Below are 17,392 nucleotides of genomic sequence, written 5' to 3' on the forward strand. Positions count from 1 at the left end.
AGAGCCAGGTAGCCAGCAGGGGTGTAGGAGGAGATTGATGGGTCTTGTTATAAAGCTGTCACCCACCTCTGCGTCTGCAATGCCCGTTCCCTCACTCAGACCACTGGTGCTGAGCCCCTGGGACATGCCACACAGCATGGTCCCTGTGGTCTGCTGGGAACAGACAAGTAAACAGGTAATTATGACTTAGAGCCATCCAGGTGGTGCTGTCACAGAGGTGGTGTTTGTGTTTGATCTTGAAAACAGTTAAGGTCGGGGAAGGACATCCCTGCGGAAGGCACAGGAGGGGCAGGACCAGGCTCTGCTGGGTCACTGACGAGGCAGACAAGCTTTGAGGGCCAGTATGCGGGGCTTGGGATTGTGGGAGGGAAGACAGATGATCTGTGAGTCAGTCAGGACTCAGCTATGAAGTTACTGTGATAGAAACTAACCCCGGTGGTCGTAAGCCAAAGGAGTTTTACTGGAAGGCGTACTTGGAGGAAGAGCTTCAGCTTTGGTTAGCAGGGACCCTGCTGCAAGAGCAATGACATACACCCCTTGTTCTGTCCCCTAAACAGGGTCCGGGGGTTGGAAAAAGAGCTGATATGGAGACACCATAAATTCATCAGAAGCCCAGGCACTTTCTGTTTCTTCTTTTTTTCTTTTTCATTTTTTTGATGTTTATTTATTTTTGAGACAGAGAGAGAGGGAGACCCAGAACCTGAAACAGGCTCCAGGCTCTGAGCTGTCAGCACAGAACCCGATGTAGGGCTTGGACCCACGAACCGCAAGATCCTGACCTGAGCCGAAGTCAGCCGCTTAACCGACTGAGCCACCCAGGCGTCCCAGCCACTTTTGGGTTCTGCTCCACCACCTATGACTTCCGTTCTCAGATCATCTCATGGTCTAGAATGGCTGCTAGCGCTCCAGCCATTGCTTCCGCATGCCAAGCAACAGTAAGGAAAAGGGAGGGAGGATGAAACGGCACACGGTCCTGAAAGTCCCACCCAATACCTATGCGTGCATCCCCTGGCAGGGCCCTGCTCGTGGCCACACCAGCTTAGAGAGAGGCTGAGAAATGAAATCACTTAGCCAGCAAATTAAAAGTCTAAAAAAAAAGAAAGGATGAAATTGAGGAGGTCACCCAAAGGATCTGCCACGAAAACATACCAGGGGGCTCAGCAAGCCAAAGCAAAGCCAGAGAAGCGGGAGAAACACTGGGCAGGAGTCAGGGGCTTTCTGGAACCAGGCAGCAGAAAGAAACGACCAGGAGGGACGGTGCCGCTCCGCAGCTCACCACCAGGAATCCGTTCTCACCGCAATCGTATCCCCCAACCACTCGCTCAAGAGCCACACTCCCAGACAGGTGCGTCCAGGCCGCGCCTACGTCACATGACTGAGCTCTGCCCGCGGGGAGAGCTCCATTTCCTCTGGTGGTAGGTGGGGTCAGGGCCGCCCGCTGGGCGTGTCATGCTGCGGGAAGGGGGTTGGCGTGGGGCAGCCGCGAGAGACAGACAGCCCCACGGGCCCCCACTCGATTCCTCCCAGAGAAGTTCCCCGTCTCAGAAGGGCCAGAGCATCCAAGTCCAGCCAGTGCTCTGCTTTCCATTAGCTTCTCCTGCGTCTTCTTCTGCCATCTCCTTCCTCTTCCCTTTCTAGACTTTTCCAGACTCTCACACCCACTGAGGCAGGAATAATTAATAAGACAATGTCAGAGTTGGAGAAAAGACATGACCACATATAGAGCTCTTACTGAATACCAGACTCGACACCAGGTGCTTCGCCAGCTGTTAAGTGTTGCGATTTTGTGAGCCGATGGTTAACCACAGCCATCGATAAAAACCAAATGACATAAGCTTACAATTAAATACATTATGTCAAAAACAAAGGTAGTGAGGGGCGCCTGGGTGGCTTAGTCGGTTAAGCGTCTGACTTTCGCTTAGGTCGTGATCTTGCGGTCCGTGGGTTCGAGCCCCGCGTCGGGCTCTGTGCTGACTGCCAGCTCAGAGCCTGGAGCCTGTTTCAGTCTGTGACTCCCTCTCTCTCTGACCCTCCCCTGCTCACGCTGTCTCTCTCTCTCTCTCCTAGAAATAAATAAAAAAATTTAAAAAAATAAAAAACATTTAAAAAAAAAACAAAGGTAGTGAATATCTCAAACTCATCATTTCTTACTGGCTTCACTGCCGATTGCTATCGTCTGTGCTCTTGTCCGTCGTCCTTAAGCGGAAATCCGCGGAAATGAAATGCTGAGCTGCTGACACGTCTTCCTGACTGCTTCCAGTGACGTCACGTTGGCAGCTTGAAGTCGGCCATGGTGGGAATACGCACACCACGGAAACTGGCAAGCGCTGCACTCCGGGGTTCTCCCCTCCCCAGGAACCTGGGGCGTTTACCAGCAGAACACGGTCTGTCTACGTGCTGCACGAGGAGACGACGGAGTCAGAGTGTGGCAACAAGCAAGGCACGGACGTGGAAAACAAAGCTTCATTTTAGTCCAAGAAAACGAAATTCATACTAAGCACCTATTAATTCTGTACCCATATTTTGCTTCCTCCTCCGCTGTGACTCTTCATGAAGATAGCTATGATTTTTGAGCCTCCATTAGATGCCAGGCATATGAATTCATATTCTGTTACAATCACTTTCAAGTTAAATGCAATTTTTGTCCCATTTTATGAATGAGAAAACTGAGGCACAGAAGGGTTAAGAGACTCCCCAGGATCAAACCTTTGGCTCCCTGCCACTGGGCCTCTCGTCTGGCTCAGTGCGTACCTGCCCCTTCCTAGCCCGAAATAACCCAGATGCCAGCCATGATGTCATCAGATGCGTTGTCACTTTAAATTGCAACTGGTCTTTGTATCCACTTCTGCTTTTTCTGAAATATCATTTATTCTTTGGCTTGAGCTATTTTCCTTTCCATCCTCTCCAGCTTTATGCTATTGCATTTGGCTGTGACGGTGATAAAGCCCTTTTCCTTACAGTTAGCTAGCTCAGGAGAGTGGTCGTTTATAACCCTCCCCAGATAATTAACGCACATGACAACACACAGGCATTGCACACACTTTGGCAGCAGGATGGGGCGGGGGGCGTTCACAGGCACCGGCACTGGAAATAGATTACAGGGACGGCCTGCACCCCCTCCCCTGGGAGCCCACGCTCCACAGCCGGCGTCTTGTTCTTCTCTCAGCGTCCTCGTCAACAGTGTGGGTAGCCAGTGCGGTCACCCCGAGGGGAAAATGGAGGCCTGGCAAGGAAGTGACTCACCCAGGGCGTCAGCACATCAGCGCCAGAGGTGTGTGGGACACAGGAGTTCTGGGCAGAACCCAACCAAGAGCAGGGATTGCCTGCCTCACGCCAAAGCCAGTGTTTGTTGAATGACTGAATGAAGGTTTCCCTACCGGCTCCATACTCCCTATGCTTATGTACAGTGTGTTACCATTGACTCTCCGCCTGTGTTTTGTATTTTCTTGACTTACCTGCAAGAAACTCTTTAGGATAAGAGGAAAGTGACTCGAGCTCCCTAAAATTTAGTTCCTTCGTCTTTAAAATCAGGATCGCCGTCATGCCTGCCTCACAGGCTGTTAGGAGGAATGACCAGCATCTGCAAAGGATGGAGCTGGCGTCTGGTTCAGTGTGCCTCTTGCACGGATGCTTATCTGATAGGGGCACTGAGCATGCCCGTCGGTCAGGGTCACTATTCTTAATATACATCCGTAGTTTGTTTCGTTGTTGTTTATATTTTAGAGAGAGCGCATGAGCCGGGAAGAGGGGCAGAGGGAGAGAGAGAATCCCGAGCCGGCTCCAGGTTCAGTGCTGAGCCCAATGTGGGGCTCGATCCCACAACCCTGAGATCATGATCTGAGCCCAAATCAAGAGTCAGATGCTCAACTAACTGAGCCCCCCAGGTGCCCCGATGTTTGTAACTCATGTCGTGTGTCAGGTAGAGTGACCAGGACTCTGCATGTTCCAGAAACGGGCTTTGAGGACACGTATCTATGCAGAGAGGCTTGTTCCTAAACTGGCAGCCCAGAGCCGCCTCCGTGAGCCGCGAAGGAACTCTGGGCTCTGTTTGGTTGGTAATTACCATCTCCACCTGGAAAAAACCCTGTGACTCAACTGGGTGGAAATGCCACCCGTGCCTCAGGGACAGGAAATGGAGGCTCTCACTTGCCTCTCAGGAAAGACCACACAGCTGGGGACCAAACGCTGCCTCTTCTGTCCCTCTCGGTCCCGCGCAGCCTTGAGCCCCTTGTCTGTCCAAGGACAGAGGACATAGGTGAGCTCCGGGTGGCCCGCGAATTCACAAGAAGGTGACATTTCATCTGTGACAGGCTATCAGCAGTCGCCACAAGTACTCGGGGAGGGCAAGGACGCAGCCTTGTTCCCACACAAATTGCAAAGCCAGCAGCGAATGCTCAATAAATAGACCTTTGCCCGCTTTAAAACCATGCCGTCGGCAAGTTCCCCACGTCCAGCAGACTGGCGTGTGGCAGCAGGCAGGTTCCGAGGACACACAGATCACAGGCCCTTGGTGTCACGAGCCAGCTGAGGGTGTGAGCGGAGCAGAGCCCCAAGGCCGCGTGCAGATGCCAAGTCGACAAGGGCGTCAGAAGACGGTGCTGAGTTAAGATGTAGGGCTTTCGGGAAAACGCCTGTCCCCCAGGAATCGGCCCCTTTCGAAGCAGACGGGTGGCCTGTATTTAAATGTGTGGATTTGTTTGTGTTTCTCCGGGGAACGCAGCGTTTGGGAGCCGGAGGGATGTGTCACCCTGTGTTGCCTCTCTATCCACAGATAGGCCAGTGCAGGACGCGCGTGCAGGTGGACACAGCTGTTCGCCTTAAAGGGTCAGGAGGTAGAAACTGTGACTTAGAATTGACCCCCGTCCTTGAGAGCTGACACATGGGGTCACCTTCTGCATCCAGCTGTCTCCTTCCAGCTGGCAAGTCAAGCTACAAGCATTCACGGAGCACCTACTACGTGCGAGGTGCGAGGCCTGTGCAGACCGCGGGTGTGGGGAGAGGAAGGGCAGAGGGGGCAGGGGGGGCTGCTCCTGGGTGCCTCTCCCCTCCTGGGCGCCCCTGCAGTCCCCGCAGACCTTCCCTCTTTCACAGGCACCCTGTGCCGACGACCCCCAAATGTGGACCTCGGGCCTGGCCTCTGCCTAGATCTAGAGACTGGGGTCCAACAGGCACATTGAACTCAGGGTTCCCCAAGTGGAAGCCCTCCCCTCCCAGCAGGCTTCGCTGCTCCCGGAGCCCCGGGGACTCTTCGTGGCCTCCTCCTCACCCCTCCCCACCGCCCCCTCCCCTTCACTCAACCCGTTACCAGTTTCTGTTGCTTTTGCAGGCCAAATATTTCCCAATCTTTCTGCTGTGTTCCATGCGCTCTGGGGCACCCACCTGGACCCCCAGGGCTGCCCCAATTCCTAGCTCGCCCGGGCCTGGGTCACCGTGTCTTCCCCAGGCTGTGAGGGCTGGTCTATACCCATCCAGTACATTTCTTCTGTGCTAAAGTCAGCCGAAGTCCATTTCTTGTCTTTTTTTTTAATTTTTAAAAATTTTAAAAAAATATTTACTTATTTTTGAAAGAGAGAGAGACAGACAGACAGACAGAGCACGAGCAGGGGAGGGCCAGAGAGAGAGGGAGGCACAGACTCCGAAGCAGCTCCAGGCTCCGACCTGTCAGCACAGAGCCTGACGTGGGGCTTAACTCTCGGACTGCGAGATCACAACCTGAGCTGAAGTAGGGCACTTCACTACCTGAGCCCAGGCGCCCCTAAGTTTTTTTTAATGTTCATTTATTTTTGAGAGAGACAGACAGAGACAGAGACAGAGTGTGAGTGGGGAGGGGCAGAGAGAGGGAGACACAGAATCTGAAGCGGCTCCAGGCTCTGGGATGTCAGCACAGAGCCCGACGCGGGGCTTGAACTCGTGAACAACGAAATCATGACTTGAGCCAAAGTCAGATGCTCAACTGACAAAGCCCCCAGGCGCCCCTGCCCTGTGCAGAGCTCTCCGCGCTTGCAAGTCCCCGTGTCACCCGGCAGACTCAGGGGTCCCACTCTTCATCCCCGTCTTCCTCCAACTGCCCTCAAGACAGCGACAGTCACGCTGTGTCCGGGCCTTGGGGGCAGAAGGCTCCTGGGACTCTGGGCCCGGCGGGCGCAGTGCTGGGCACCGTCTCCCTCGGCTCCTGGCTGCTTCCCTCAGGGACTCAGGGACACAAGTGCCGGGTCTTGCAAGGACGCCCATCCCCCGCCTGGACCCTGACACACCCGAGACCGGAGGTGCAGATAAACACCCTCATCTGAACCCGTTGGGTCCGGATCCTTGACGGAGCGTCAACGCCGAAGAGTGTTTCCTTCCAAAGATCAGGGAGGGAGGGGCACCTGGGGGCTCAGTGGGTTGAGGACCCGGCTCTTGGTTTTGGCTCCAGTCATGATCTCACGGTTCGTGGGTTCGAGCCCTGCATCAGGCTCTGTCTCTCTCCTTCTCTCTCTGCCCCTCCCCTGCTTGCCTGCTTGTGTGTACATGCATGCTCTCTCGCTCTCTCGCTCTCTCTCTCTCTCTCAAAATAAATAAATAGGGGCACCTGGGTGGCTCAGTCAGTTGAGCGTCCGACTTCGGCTCAGGTCATGATCTCGAGGTTTGTGGGTTCAAGCCCTGAGTCGGGCTCTGTGCTGGCAGCTTGGAGCCTGGAGCCTGTTTTGGATTCTGTGTCTCCCTCTCTCTTCCCCTCCCCCGCTCATGCTCTGTCTCTGTCTCAAAAATAAATAAACTATAAATTTTTTTAAATAAATAAATAAATCTTAAAAAAAAAAGACAAGGAAAAGGGATGCTGCCTGTTAACAAGTTCAGCCAACTCCTCCCGGAGCCGCAGCCGGCCAGCACCTCCCAGGTGGTCCCGTGGGACCACAGCGGGAATGTGAAGGGGAAAGAGCTCATGCCTCAGACCCCCGGGAGCCGGGCTCCCGTCTCAGCTTGGCCGTCCCGGCCGCGTGACCCCTGCACAAGTCGGCTAACGTTTTTGAGCCCCGGTTGCTTTGTCAGACGACGGTTAGGAGGGAGAAAGCTAACACGCGTCAGATGTCACATGACACTGCCCCCTCCCCCCCAGGTGTGTGAAGGAAGGGGCAGGACAGCCCTGGCCTCTCTGCGCCCCTCCTGTCGGACTGTGGCCTGGGGCGCCGGCGCCTGGTCCCACCCCCCCGGCCGCAGCCTCAGGACACAGGGGCCTGCAGGACAGGCTCTGGCCAGCCTGGAGCAGGGGGCAGTTTCCGTCTAACTTGGGCGAGTTGGGGGAGGTCAGTCTTACCCATAACAACACTGCTACCTGCGTCTCCAGTCCTTCTCGTTGGGCTAGAACTCAGGAGGGAAAGAGGGAAGAATCTTTATTCAGCAGATATTCGAATAGCACTCACGTGCCAGGCCCCATTCTAAGAGCTTCACCCGTCTCGACACACTGAAACCTCACGACAGCCTTAGGAGGTAGTTAGTGCCATGCCCCCCGCGTTGCAGGTGGCCCTGAGGTTGGGAGAGGGACCGGCCGTGGCCCGCAGCTCGTGAGAGGCCGAGTGAGGGTTTGAAGTCAGGCGGCGCAGCCCCCGAGGCCCGGCTCTCACTGCCGGGCGAGGTCGCTCACCTCTGCCAGCGCGCCCTGTAATGTTCATTCAACGCACAAAGCATTGTGGCCTGCAAAATGTGTCAGGCTCCGAGTCCTATTTTAAGACAAAGCGGTGGCTGGGAGGAAAGAGATAAGGAATTTGCGCTTCCCGGAGCTCTGGGTCCGGCAGACCCTCCTCCCCAGCGTGGCTCCGGGCGACTGAGCTGTAGCTGGGTGGGGCCTGGGGTCACCTGTGCGGTGGCTCCCTTCTGGCCTGCATGCCCGCAGGCGGAAATGACTCACTGATATCGAAACACACCAGCCACTGCGAGCACATTTAATAAGCGCATGGAAACACACCGAAAGAGGAAGGGGGTAGAAACAGGTCGCTACGGACCAAGGACAGACGGGCACATCTAAGCCAGCGGGCCCTGGACCGCGGCCGCCTGGATGGGAAGCGCCTGTGGACGTCCTAACGCACCGGGAACCGGATATTCAGCAGCACAGGCCTTTTCTCTTGAATGATTGATGTAACTTTAGTGAGCGGTGCCTACGGGGTGAGGGGAGCGTAGCAGGAAGAAGGTTGTGCCCCCAGCGGGAGGCCAGGGGGCCCTGGCACAGCTTTGCAGATCTGCGGCCTCAGGGCTCGCCCAGGCCCGCCGCTCACCAGCGCGCGGCCCCAAACCTCCAAACCCCGGTTTCTCCCTCTGGGGTGAAGGGCCTGCTGAAGGGGCTCTCGTCAAGACTGCCTGTCGTTGTGGCCCCAGGCTGCTCCTCTGGGCATGCGGGGAGCAGCCCGGAGGGGCGGAATCCGGCCAGCCTGGGGCGGGGACGGGAGAAATAGTTCTCAGGGCCGCGGATTCCCTGGTGTCCTGCTGCGGCCCGTGTGGCCACTCAGGACGTGTGGACAAGCCGTCACAGAGGCTGCCGTGTGCGTGTCTGGTGACTGGCCCCCGGCCTGCAGCTGCCGCCCTGGTGGACAGGCAGGGCCACGGTCACAGGCAGCTATGCCCGGGCTCACCCCGTCTGGGCAGGAGACTGGCTGGAGAGCTGGCCTCCTGGGTAGGTGACCAGCTGGGGGGCCCTGTGCTCGGCGGGGGGAGCCCTGTGCTGGGGGGGGGCTATGACTGGGGTTCGATGCCCTGCTGTGACCATCATGAGATTCTTGATAATAATTCTATGAGTTTTGTAGGTAAAGTCCAGAGACAATGAAGCAGTCGGGGGAGGGGCGCTTGGAACCTCGGCTCACACTTGGCCTTCCCCTGTCACCTCCCGGCCTCTGTGCTTCCTGGGTGCTGAGTCCAGTCCAGCCTCACCCTTCCCACGCCCACCCCAGGGCTGCCGCCCTCCACCGCTGGGGTGCGGGACAGAGCAGTGGCTGCCCCCGGCCTTGGCTGCTAGTGCCTCCGCCTCTGATCCAGGGATCAGACACGTCCCGGTGCTGACGTTGCTTCTCCGGCGTGGTTGAGGTGAGAGCCCACGGGAAGGGGAGATAGACTTCCTGCCTCTGGCCAGAGCGCCGCGTTTTCATTCTGCACCTGGCTCACAAGTTATCGCACTGGCCTCTGTGGCTGGGGCAATACAGAGAAGCCGTGAGCTTCAAAGTCCCAGCAAGAGGGGCGCCTGGCTGGCTCAGCTGGAAGAGCATGCGACTCTTGATCTCGGGGTTGTGAGTTCAAGCTCCACGTTGGGTGTAGAGATTACTTAAGAAAATAAAATCTTAAAAAAAAAATTTCCAGCAAGAGGGGACATCTCCCCCAGGGACACCTTGTCTCCTCTCAGGGCAATGCCTGGCCTGGAGACCACTTGGCTCGTCCCACGGAATTCGCAGCCTCTGATTGGAACCGCGGTCCCCTGATCTCCCTGCGCAGAAGGGGAGTTTATAGAGGGCATGGTGACTGAGCAGACTCTTCCGGGAAGAGCAGGGCCGGGTCAGACGGGGCAGGGGCGCTGCAGGCTGGAGGAGCCACAGGCATTAGATTCAGAAACTTGGAACCGTCCTGGTGTCCAGGGAACTGGGGATCGTGAAGGCCCAGGGTGGAGGCATGGCGGCAGGGAAAACCCGCTGAGGGGCTGGAGGAGGCCAGGCCACACTATGTGGCACATGAGCCACAGAAATGTGAACTTCGCTTTGTGGGCCAGTTCCCAAAGGGCATCAGGTGGCCGGCGGTAGAGGCCAAAGTGGCTTTATCGAAGCAAGACGTTTCCTGCAAGTTTTGTGTCTTTTCCTTGCATTACATATGAATGGTATTGAGTAAGAGAATCGTTTTATAAAATACTGCAGAAGGCATCCATTGAGGGGGACAGTGAAAAGGCTGCTCCAGGGGGAGAATCCTCCTTTCCCAGGAAATATGTTCCCCCAGGGCTGGTCCAGGAGCAAAAGCTCAGAGGAGGTTGAGGGAAGCTGACAAACGATTGATTGTTCAGTTAAGAACTGATAGATCAGGGGCACCTGGGTGGCTCAGTTGGTTGAGCGTCTGATTTCGGCTCAGGTCATGATCTCCGGTTCATGAGTTCAAGCCCCTAGACAGGCTCTGTGCTGACAGCTCAGAGCCTGCAGCCTGCTTCGGATTCTGTGTCTCCTTCTCTCTGCTCCTCCCTGCTCACGCTCTGTCAATCTCTGTCTTTCTCAAAAATAAACATTTAAGGGACACCTGGGTGGCTTAGTCGGTTAAGCGTCCGACTTTCGCTTAGGTCATGATCTCGCGGCTCCTGGGTTCCAGCCCCATGTTGGGCTCTGTGCTGACAGCTCAGAGCCTGGAGCCTGTTTCAGTCTGTGACTCCCTCTCTCTCTGACCCTCCCCTGCTCACGCTGTCTCTCTCTCTCTCTCTCCTAGAAATAAATAAAACATTAAAAATATTTTAAAATAAATAAGGGCGCCTGGGTGGCTTAGTCAGTTAAGCGTCCGACTTTCGCTTAGGTCATGATCTCGCGGTTCGTGGGTTCGAGCCCCGCATCGGGCTCTGTGCTGACTGCCAGCTCAGAGCCTGGAGCCTGTTTCAGTCTGTGACTCCCTCTCTCTCTGACCCTCCCCTGCTCACACTGTCTCTCTCTCTCTCCTAGAAATAAATAAAAATATTTAAAAAAAATATTTAAAAAAATAAATAAACATTTAAAAAATTTTTAACAGAACGGATATATCAGTGTAGTCATAAAAAATGTTCTAAAAGATGTACGCAGATGTGCAAAGCTGTGCCAGGTACAGTCAGTGCCTGAGATTCTCCTATTCTAGTTAGTTTCCCCGCCGCCGCTGTAACAAAGCATCTGAACTTTGTGGCTTGAAACAACGAAAACTTACTCCCTTGTAGGTCTGGCCGTCGGAAGCCTGATGTGGATCCCATGGGCTGAAACCAAGGTGTTGGAAGAGCTGGTCCCTTCTGGAAGCTCCAGGGAACGCTGTTTCTTCGGCTTTTCCACTTCGGCTTCAAATGTATCTCGGTTGTCACATCTCCTTTCCTGACCCCGACCCTCTCTTGCCCCCTCTTCTAAGCACCCTTGTGATTACATTGGGCCCAGGAGATAATCCAGGGAGACTTGCCCCCTCGGGGTCCTCGACGTCACACATTCACGGGGTCCAGAGACGAGGATGTGGCTCCATTATTCTGTTCACCACACTCATGATTATAAAACCTCAAAGCATCAAAGCGGGACTAAGGGATTTAGTGGTCCAGAAACAGAGAGGCGACATTTGGCTGTGGTGGCCTGGGAGGACCCCATCGAGGAGGTGGCGTCTGAGCTGAGATGGTAGGTGGAGGAGTCGCCCAGGCAGAGGTGCTGGGGGGACAGGGGTGGCTGGAGGGGGGGCAGGTAGAGGGGGTGTGCAGGCATGTCCGTCATGGTGCCTCCACACCCATCCCTTCCGGGGACCCTGTCCCAGGTGCCCCAGCCGGTGAGAGCGGGGTGGGTGGGCAGCTCATCCTGGAGGAAGCCAGCGGGCCCGCCAGGCTGCCCACCGAGCACCGGAGAGGCCGCCCGAGCCAGTGAGGCTGGCCAGCCGATCGGCGTCAGGAATCTGGACAGGGAGACGTGGAGAGCTTCCGGGAGGTGCTGGTGGTCGCAGGAGCCCCGGGCGGAGACAGGAGAGGCCGAGTGCCCGCAGCCAGTGAGGGGAGCCCGCCTGGCAGGCCCTGAGGCTCTCCGTGGCTTCGGCCTTTCCCTGAGTCTCCCGGCGCCCCTGGGTCCCAGCCTGACTCCAGTCCCTGGGGCGGCCAGAGGAAGACCCAGTCCTGGCCACCTGAGGACCCGCTAGGCAGAGGGAGGGCAGACCAGGAAGAGGACCACTTGCGCCCCACACCCCCTCCCTCCCCAGCTGTGTCCCAGGACCCCTCCAGTCTCCTGGCCCGCCCCTCTGGCTCCAGACCCCCCTCCATCCAGGAACCGTCAGCCGTGGCCCCCGAGTCGAGCCATGCAGGGGCCCAGCTGACCAGCTTTCCCCGGGGAAGTGGGAATGTCTGGGTGATTCTGTCTGGTGGCCTCCGTGGACGCTTCAGGGCCCCCTTCAATGGGGCGCGGCCAGTTTACAGCCTAGGTACAGGCAACGGCCTTTCCCGTTGACGCGCTCTGAAACCTGCCATCGTTTCAGAATATACCGACTCTCCCCTCGGTTTGTCCAGTATTTCCAGCGCCGACAATGACCTGGACAGAGAGACACGCACGCCCTAGTCCAGGACTCCTGGAGCTTAATGTGGATCATTCCAGACCCTGCAGAGTAGGGCCGTGTGGGGCCGGGGAAGTCTGCTGGGAAAGACAGGGGCCAGGAGAGGCCTCTCTGAAAAGATAGCTTTTGGGCAAAAACCAGAAGGATGAGAAAGAGCCAGATGTGTACAACGCTGTGAAGACAGCCACGCGGGCAGGCTGTTAAATACACATTCATTTATTCATTAAAGACACAGCGTTAAGTCAGCGACAGTTAAACCTGCATTTACAGTGGCCTCAGGACAGTTGCAGGAAGCGGCTAGAGAATGTTCACGGTGTGGGGTCACCTGTAAGGTACGAGCAGGTAGGACGGAGGTCCCCGGCGGCTGAGGGCTCCCGGCCAGCGGCCCTCTAGCCTCTAGGAGGAGGCTCCCCCGGCCTGTGTTCTCTGCTCTTCCCTGCCCTTCGAGGTGGACATCCCCTGACCAGATGGATTCTCTAAGGCTTGCCAGAGTCCGGTGGAAGCAGAGATGCAGGGGAGAAGCAGGGGTGCGGTGGGGAGGCTGAGCACAGGCAGTGGGNGGGGGCGGCTGATGGGAGGCGCAGGTGTGAACCCACAGAAGGCAGGGGCGAGGCTGTCCATCGGGCTCCCAGTGCTACCCGCCTGGGCGGCCACCCTGCCCTGCCCAAATCCCCGCTGCTCCTCGATCCACACGTCCCTAGACAAAGCCCAGGCATCTCCCCCTCCCCCGGCCTCCGTTAGCCAGATTGGGTCCCTCCCACGCCCCGCAGCCTCCTTCATTCTCTGCACACAGCCTTCCCACCACCTGACGCCCAGGCTCTGGAAGAGCGTTCCGAAGCTGCGGAGAAGTCTGAGCCCCGTCCCCGCGCACACAAACGCCACGGCAACAGCCGCCAAGGGCCGACTGGGACTTGCCAGCCCAGAGGGCCAACCATCTGCAGGCCAAACCCTCCAAATGGCACCTTTTGGATGTGCTTGTCTCCACCCAGCTTTGCACAGAGCAGAGGTGACATTTAAGTGGTGTAAGAATCAACAGCGGGTGCGCACAATGTCCCTTTAAGGTGCGCATTTTCCTGCCCCTATGTGACTACCAGGAGGAGGCAGGAGATGCAGGTTTGAGCCAGCCGGCAGCGTAGACTCGGGAACGGGAAGTTCAGGCCATTCGTGAGCAGAGGGACCCCCATACTGCCGGTTTCCACCGCGACTTCACTCCCAAGCCCGTCGATATCCCAGGAGGCCCACTCTCCGCAGAGGCAAAAGTCTGTGTATGTGTGAGTCAAAGGCCCCGATGGATTCGACCCTCGAGCTTGGGATGGTGAGAGCGAAGGCTCTCCTACGGGGATCTAACCTCGGCTGGTGTCCTGCTGAGCCCTCCGTGTTTATGATCCCCTTCACCTTGCAGCAGCCCAGGAGGCACCGCAATTATCCTCTTTACGAGGCTGAGAGAGGCCGAGAAATGTTAGGTGCCCAGGGTCACCCGGAAGCTAGGCGGGGAAGAGGGAACCGAAACACGTCGGTCCTGCTCCGGAGCAGAGGGTCCACTAAAGAGTCAGAGCATGGGGGGCGCCTGGGTGGCTGAGTCGNGGGGCTGCTGGTCAGGTGAGAGCAGGTGATCTGCTCTGTTGCTTGGGGCCCTGCCTGGCTCCTTTAGGGCAGCTTCCTAGCCCTAACTCCACGTACCCGAGACATGCTCACGGCGGCCTGGCTGGCCTGGGGCTCCCTCCCGCCTCCCGGCCTGGCCCCAAGCTCCTGGAAGCCCTGAGCTGTGCCCAGTACGTCTCTGGCACTGGGTTTCTGGCCAGGCCACCGAGCTGCGGCACGTGTGGGGTAGGGTTTCCTCCAGCCCCATTGTCTTCAACAGCAGAGTTTCATTTCTCACAGTTCTGGAGGCTGGAAAATCCAAGCTCAAGGTTGACGGCGTTCAGGGACCGATGGGTGCCTCTTCCTGGCTTGCAGACAGCTACCTTCCGCTGTGTCCTCATCTGGTGGGGAGAGAGAGCTCCGGGGTCTCTTCGTCTCCTGGTAAGGACATCTGCTCTTTTTAAAAAAAAATTTTTTTTAATTTAATGTTTATCTAGTTTTGAGAGACAGAGATTGACAGAGCATGAACAGGGGAGGGGCAAAGAGAGAGAGAGAAAGAGAATCCAAAGCAGGCTCCAGGCTCTGCATTCTCAGCACAGAGCCCGACGTGGGGCTCGAACCCAAGAACCATGAGATCATGACCTGAGCCGAAGTCGGATGCTCAACCGACTGAGCCCCGCAGGCGCCCCATACGGACATCTGTTTCTATGGAGTCAGGGCTTGACCCTTATGACCTCCTTAAGGTCTCTGTCTCCAATACAGTCACATGGGAGGAGGGGGTTAGGGTTTCAATACATGAATTTGGAGGGGGCACAATTCAGTCCATGGCACCTAACCAGTGGAAAGTCCTGTTGTTTGAATTGTGCCCCAGAAAGATTTGTTGAAACCCTGCCCCCAGGTACCTGTGGATGTGACCTTATTTGGAAATAGTGTCTGTAGATGTTATCAGGTTATTTCATTTGGGTGGAACCTCAGCAAGTACGCCTGGTGTGCTTATAAGGAGGGGAGAAGGGACACAGACCCACAGGGAGAGCTCCGTGAGGCTCGGGGGCAGAGACTGGAGGGACGCGGCCGCACACCAACGGGCCCCAGGTATCAGCGCCACAGCCGGAAGCTGGCAGAGGTGAGGAAGTACTCCGTCCAGAGCCTTTCAGGGAGCCCAACCCTGCCCACACCTGCATTTCAGACGTCTGGCCTCCCAAACTGGGAGACAATAGGCTTCTGCTGTTTGAAGCCGTCAGGTTCACAGGACTTTGTTATGACAGCGCCGGGAAGCAGACACATGCCTGGAGGACCCTCACGCCTGTTTCCTCCCCTACCCAAGCCTCCCCATCGCCCGGGCCAGGCCCTCCCGTCTCTCTTTAGCAGGCCTGCAGGCCAGGCGGGCTGTCACCCGTGGGTGGCCGGGTCACCTGGGCTGTCCCACATCTATACCTACACCTCCCTCTGCCTCAGCTCCCCTCCCTTGTCTGCTGGCAAACTCCTGCTCATCCTTAAAAACCCCAGACCAGAGGGAGCGCCTGGGGGGCGGCGCAGTGCTGAGCACTGAGTGCTGACAGCTCAGAGCCTGGAGCTGCTTCGGATTCTGTGTCTCCCTCACTCTCTGCCCTGTCCCTCCCCCACTCGTGCTCTGTCTCTCTTTCTCTCTCAAAAATAAACAAACATTTTTTTAAAAATTAAAAAAAGAAACAACCCAGCCCAGAAGTCATCTCCTTGGTGGGGCTGTGATGGTTTCTAGGGTATAGATCTTCCTCAACTCACTACGAGGTTATGTCCCAATAAACTCATCTAGGTTGAAAACATCATAAGTCAGAAACGCATGTAACACAGCCAACCTAGCGACCACCATAAGCCAAGCCCACCTTAAACGTGCTCACAGCACTCATATGAGCATACCGGTGGGCAAAACCGTCTAACACAAAGCCTGTTTTATAATCAAGTGTTGGCCTTCTCATGGAATTCATTGATTACTGTGTTGGAAGTGCCAGAAAGGCTGTGTGGGTACAGAATGGTTGTGGCCCTCGAGATCACTGGCCGATAGGAACCGTGGCCGTGACCACCACTCTGCGTCACCAGGTAGGACCGGGGAGAGGCTCGTACCCCATGCCCCAGCCCTGGAAAAGATTAAAATCGAAAATTCCAAGTACTATTTCTACCAAATGTATACAGCTTTCGCACCATCATAAAGGCGACGTCGTAAGTTGAGCCATTGTGGGTCAGGGCTGTCTCTGGGGTCAGCCTTTCTCTGCACAGCGTCTTCCAGCCCCTCCTTCTTCACGCCCCGCGTGCTGCAGCTGGCATCACTGCTTCCTGTTTTTCCGTATACCCTGTTCCCCCACCTCTAAGCCTGAGCACTGAGAGCAAGGATTGCAGCCACGGCCCGGACACAGCGATGTCGGCTGCCTGAATGCATGGGGAGCTGGCCGGCCAGCCGGTCAGCTGACAGAAAACCCAGGCAGCCTCAACACAACCAGCTGTGCGCGGGCCGTGGGCTGCGCGCCGGCCGTGGGCTGTGCGCTCTGCCCTGGCGTCAGCAGGGAGGGATCCTGGCCTCGTGGGACCCCCCCCCATGCCTTTATAATTTGGGGAGGGGCCCCTGTAAGGAAGAGGGTACAAAGACAGGTGCAGGGCTTTAGAAGCGGCCAGTGCTGTGGAGCGAGGGGGCCCTGAGGCCTCACTGACACCATGGCTGTTAGCTTTGCTGGAAAAAGCCAAGTTGGCGGCATAGGTGCACAGGGGCGCGCCCCAGAGGGCGCCGACTCCCCGGCTCACAGGCGGTTGGCGGCTCACACTTCCCCACTTCCTCTCTGCGCTGACCGCGGACCACAGACCGCACTCTCGCACTTTCGCAGAGATTGCTTCCCCTCGAGACGGCAGGTCGGAAGGCAGTGGCCCAGAAAAGGCCTGGTGCGCGGCTCCGCTCCTGCTGGCCACTTCCTTACCTTCCAAAGCCTGCACCCCGGCCTCCCAGGCTCCTTCGACTTCTCCAGAGGCGGCGACACGTGGAGGGAAGGAAGTGGCTCATGGGGTCAGTGGGACCCGCGACGTGGTCCCTCCGTGGCTGGTCCAGACTCTGGAGTGGCCCTTGCTGTCCCGCCAGCTGGGCGGCCTGACACAGCAGGAATGGACCCCCCACGGTCCTGCGGGCAAGACGTCCAACGTCACGGTGTGGACACGATGTCCTCTCGAGGCGCCGGGGGAGGATCTTTCCTGCGTCTCCCAGCGTCTGGGGGCTCCTGGCGCCCTTGGCGTGTGGCTGCTCCCCTCCAGCCTCTGCCTCCATTGCCCAGTGGCCCTTCCCGTGTCCCGTCTTCTCATGAGGACACCTGCCATTGGATGTAAGTCTGAGCCTGCATATGATGACCTCATCTCAGGACCCTTCCCTTCTTCACTCACCTCTGCCAGTAAGGTCACAATCACAGACCTGGGGTTAGGACTTGAACATGCCTCCTTCGGGACAGTGTGCTGCCCACTGCGCGTGGGGACCCAGCGTCATGGACAGGGGTGGGGGTGATGAGAAGAAGTGAGGCCGTGAAGCAGAGGGGCTGGGGGCAGGGGGCTCCGGGGTCCC

The 17,392-nt window shown here is 57.1% G+C and overlaps 1 long non-coding RNA gene across 1 annotated transcript; it reads right to left on the reverse strand.

Annotated features, from left to right (window-relative positions):
* Positions 1-13,830: 13,830 nt before the first annotated feature.
* On the reverse strand, positions 13,831-17,368 carry LOC144219862 (uncharacterized). The gene is made up of 3 exons (XR_013331523.1): positions 17,218-17,368; positions 16,764-16,961; positions 13,831-14,272 (listed from the first exon to the last, which is right to left on the reverse strand). It is a non-coding gene; the product is annotated as an uncharacterized LOC144219862 (long non-coding RNA).
* Between the last annotated feature and the right edge of the window lie 24 nt (positions 17,369-17,392).

The sequence above is a fragment of the Crocuta crocuta genome, unplaced genomic scaffold (assembly GCF_008692635.1).
Source record: "Crocuta crocuta isolate KB4526 unplaced genomic scaffold, BGI_CrCroc_1.0 scaffold119, whole genome shotgun sequence".
Lineage (NCBI taxonomy): Eukaryota > Metazoa > Chordata > Mammalia > Carnivora > Hyaenidae > Crocuta > Crocuta crocuta.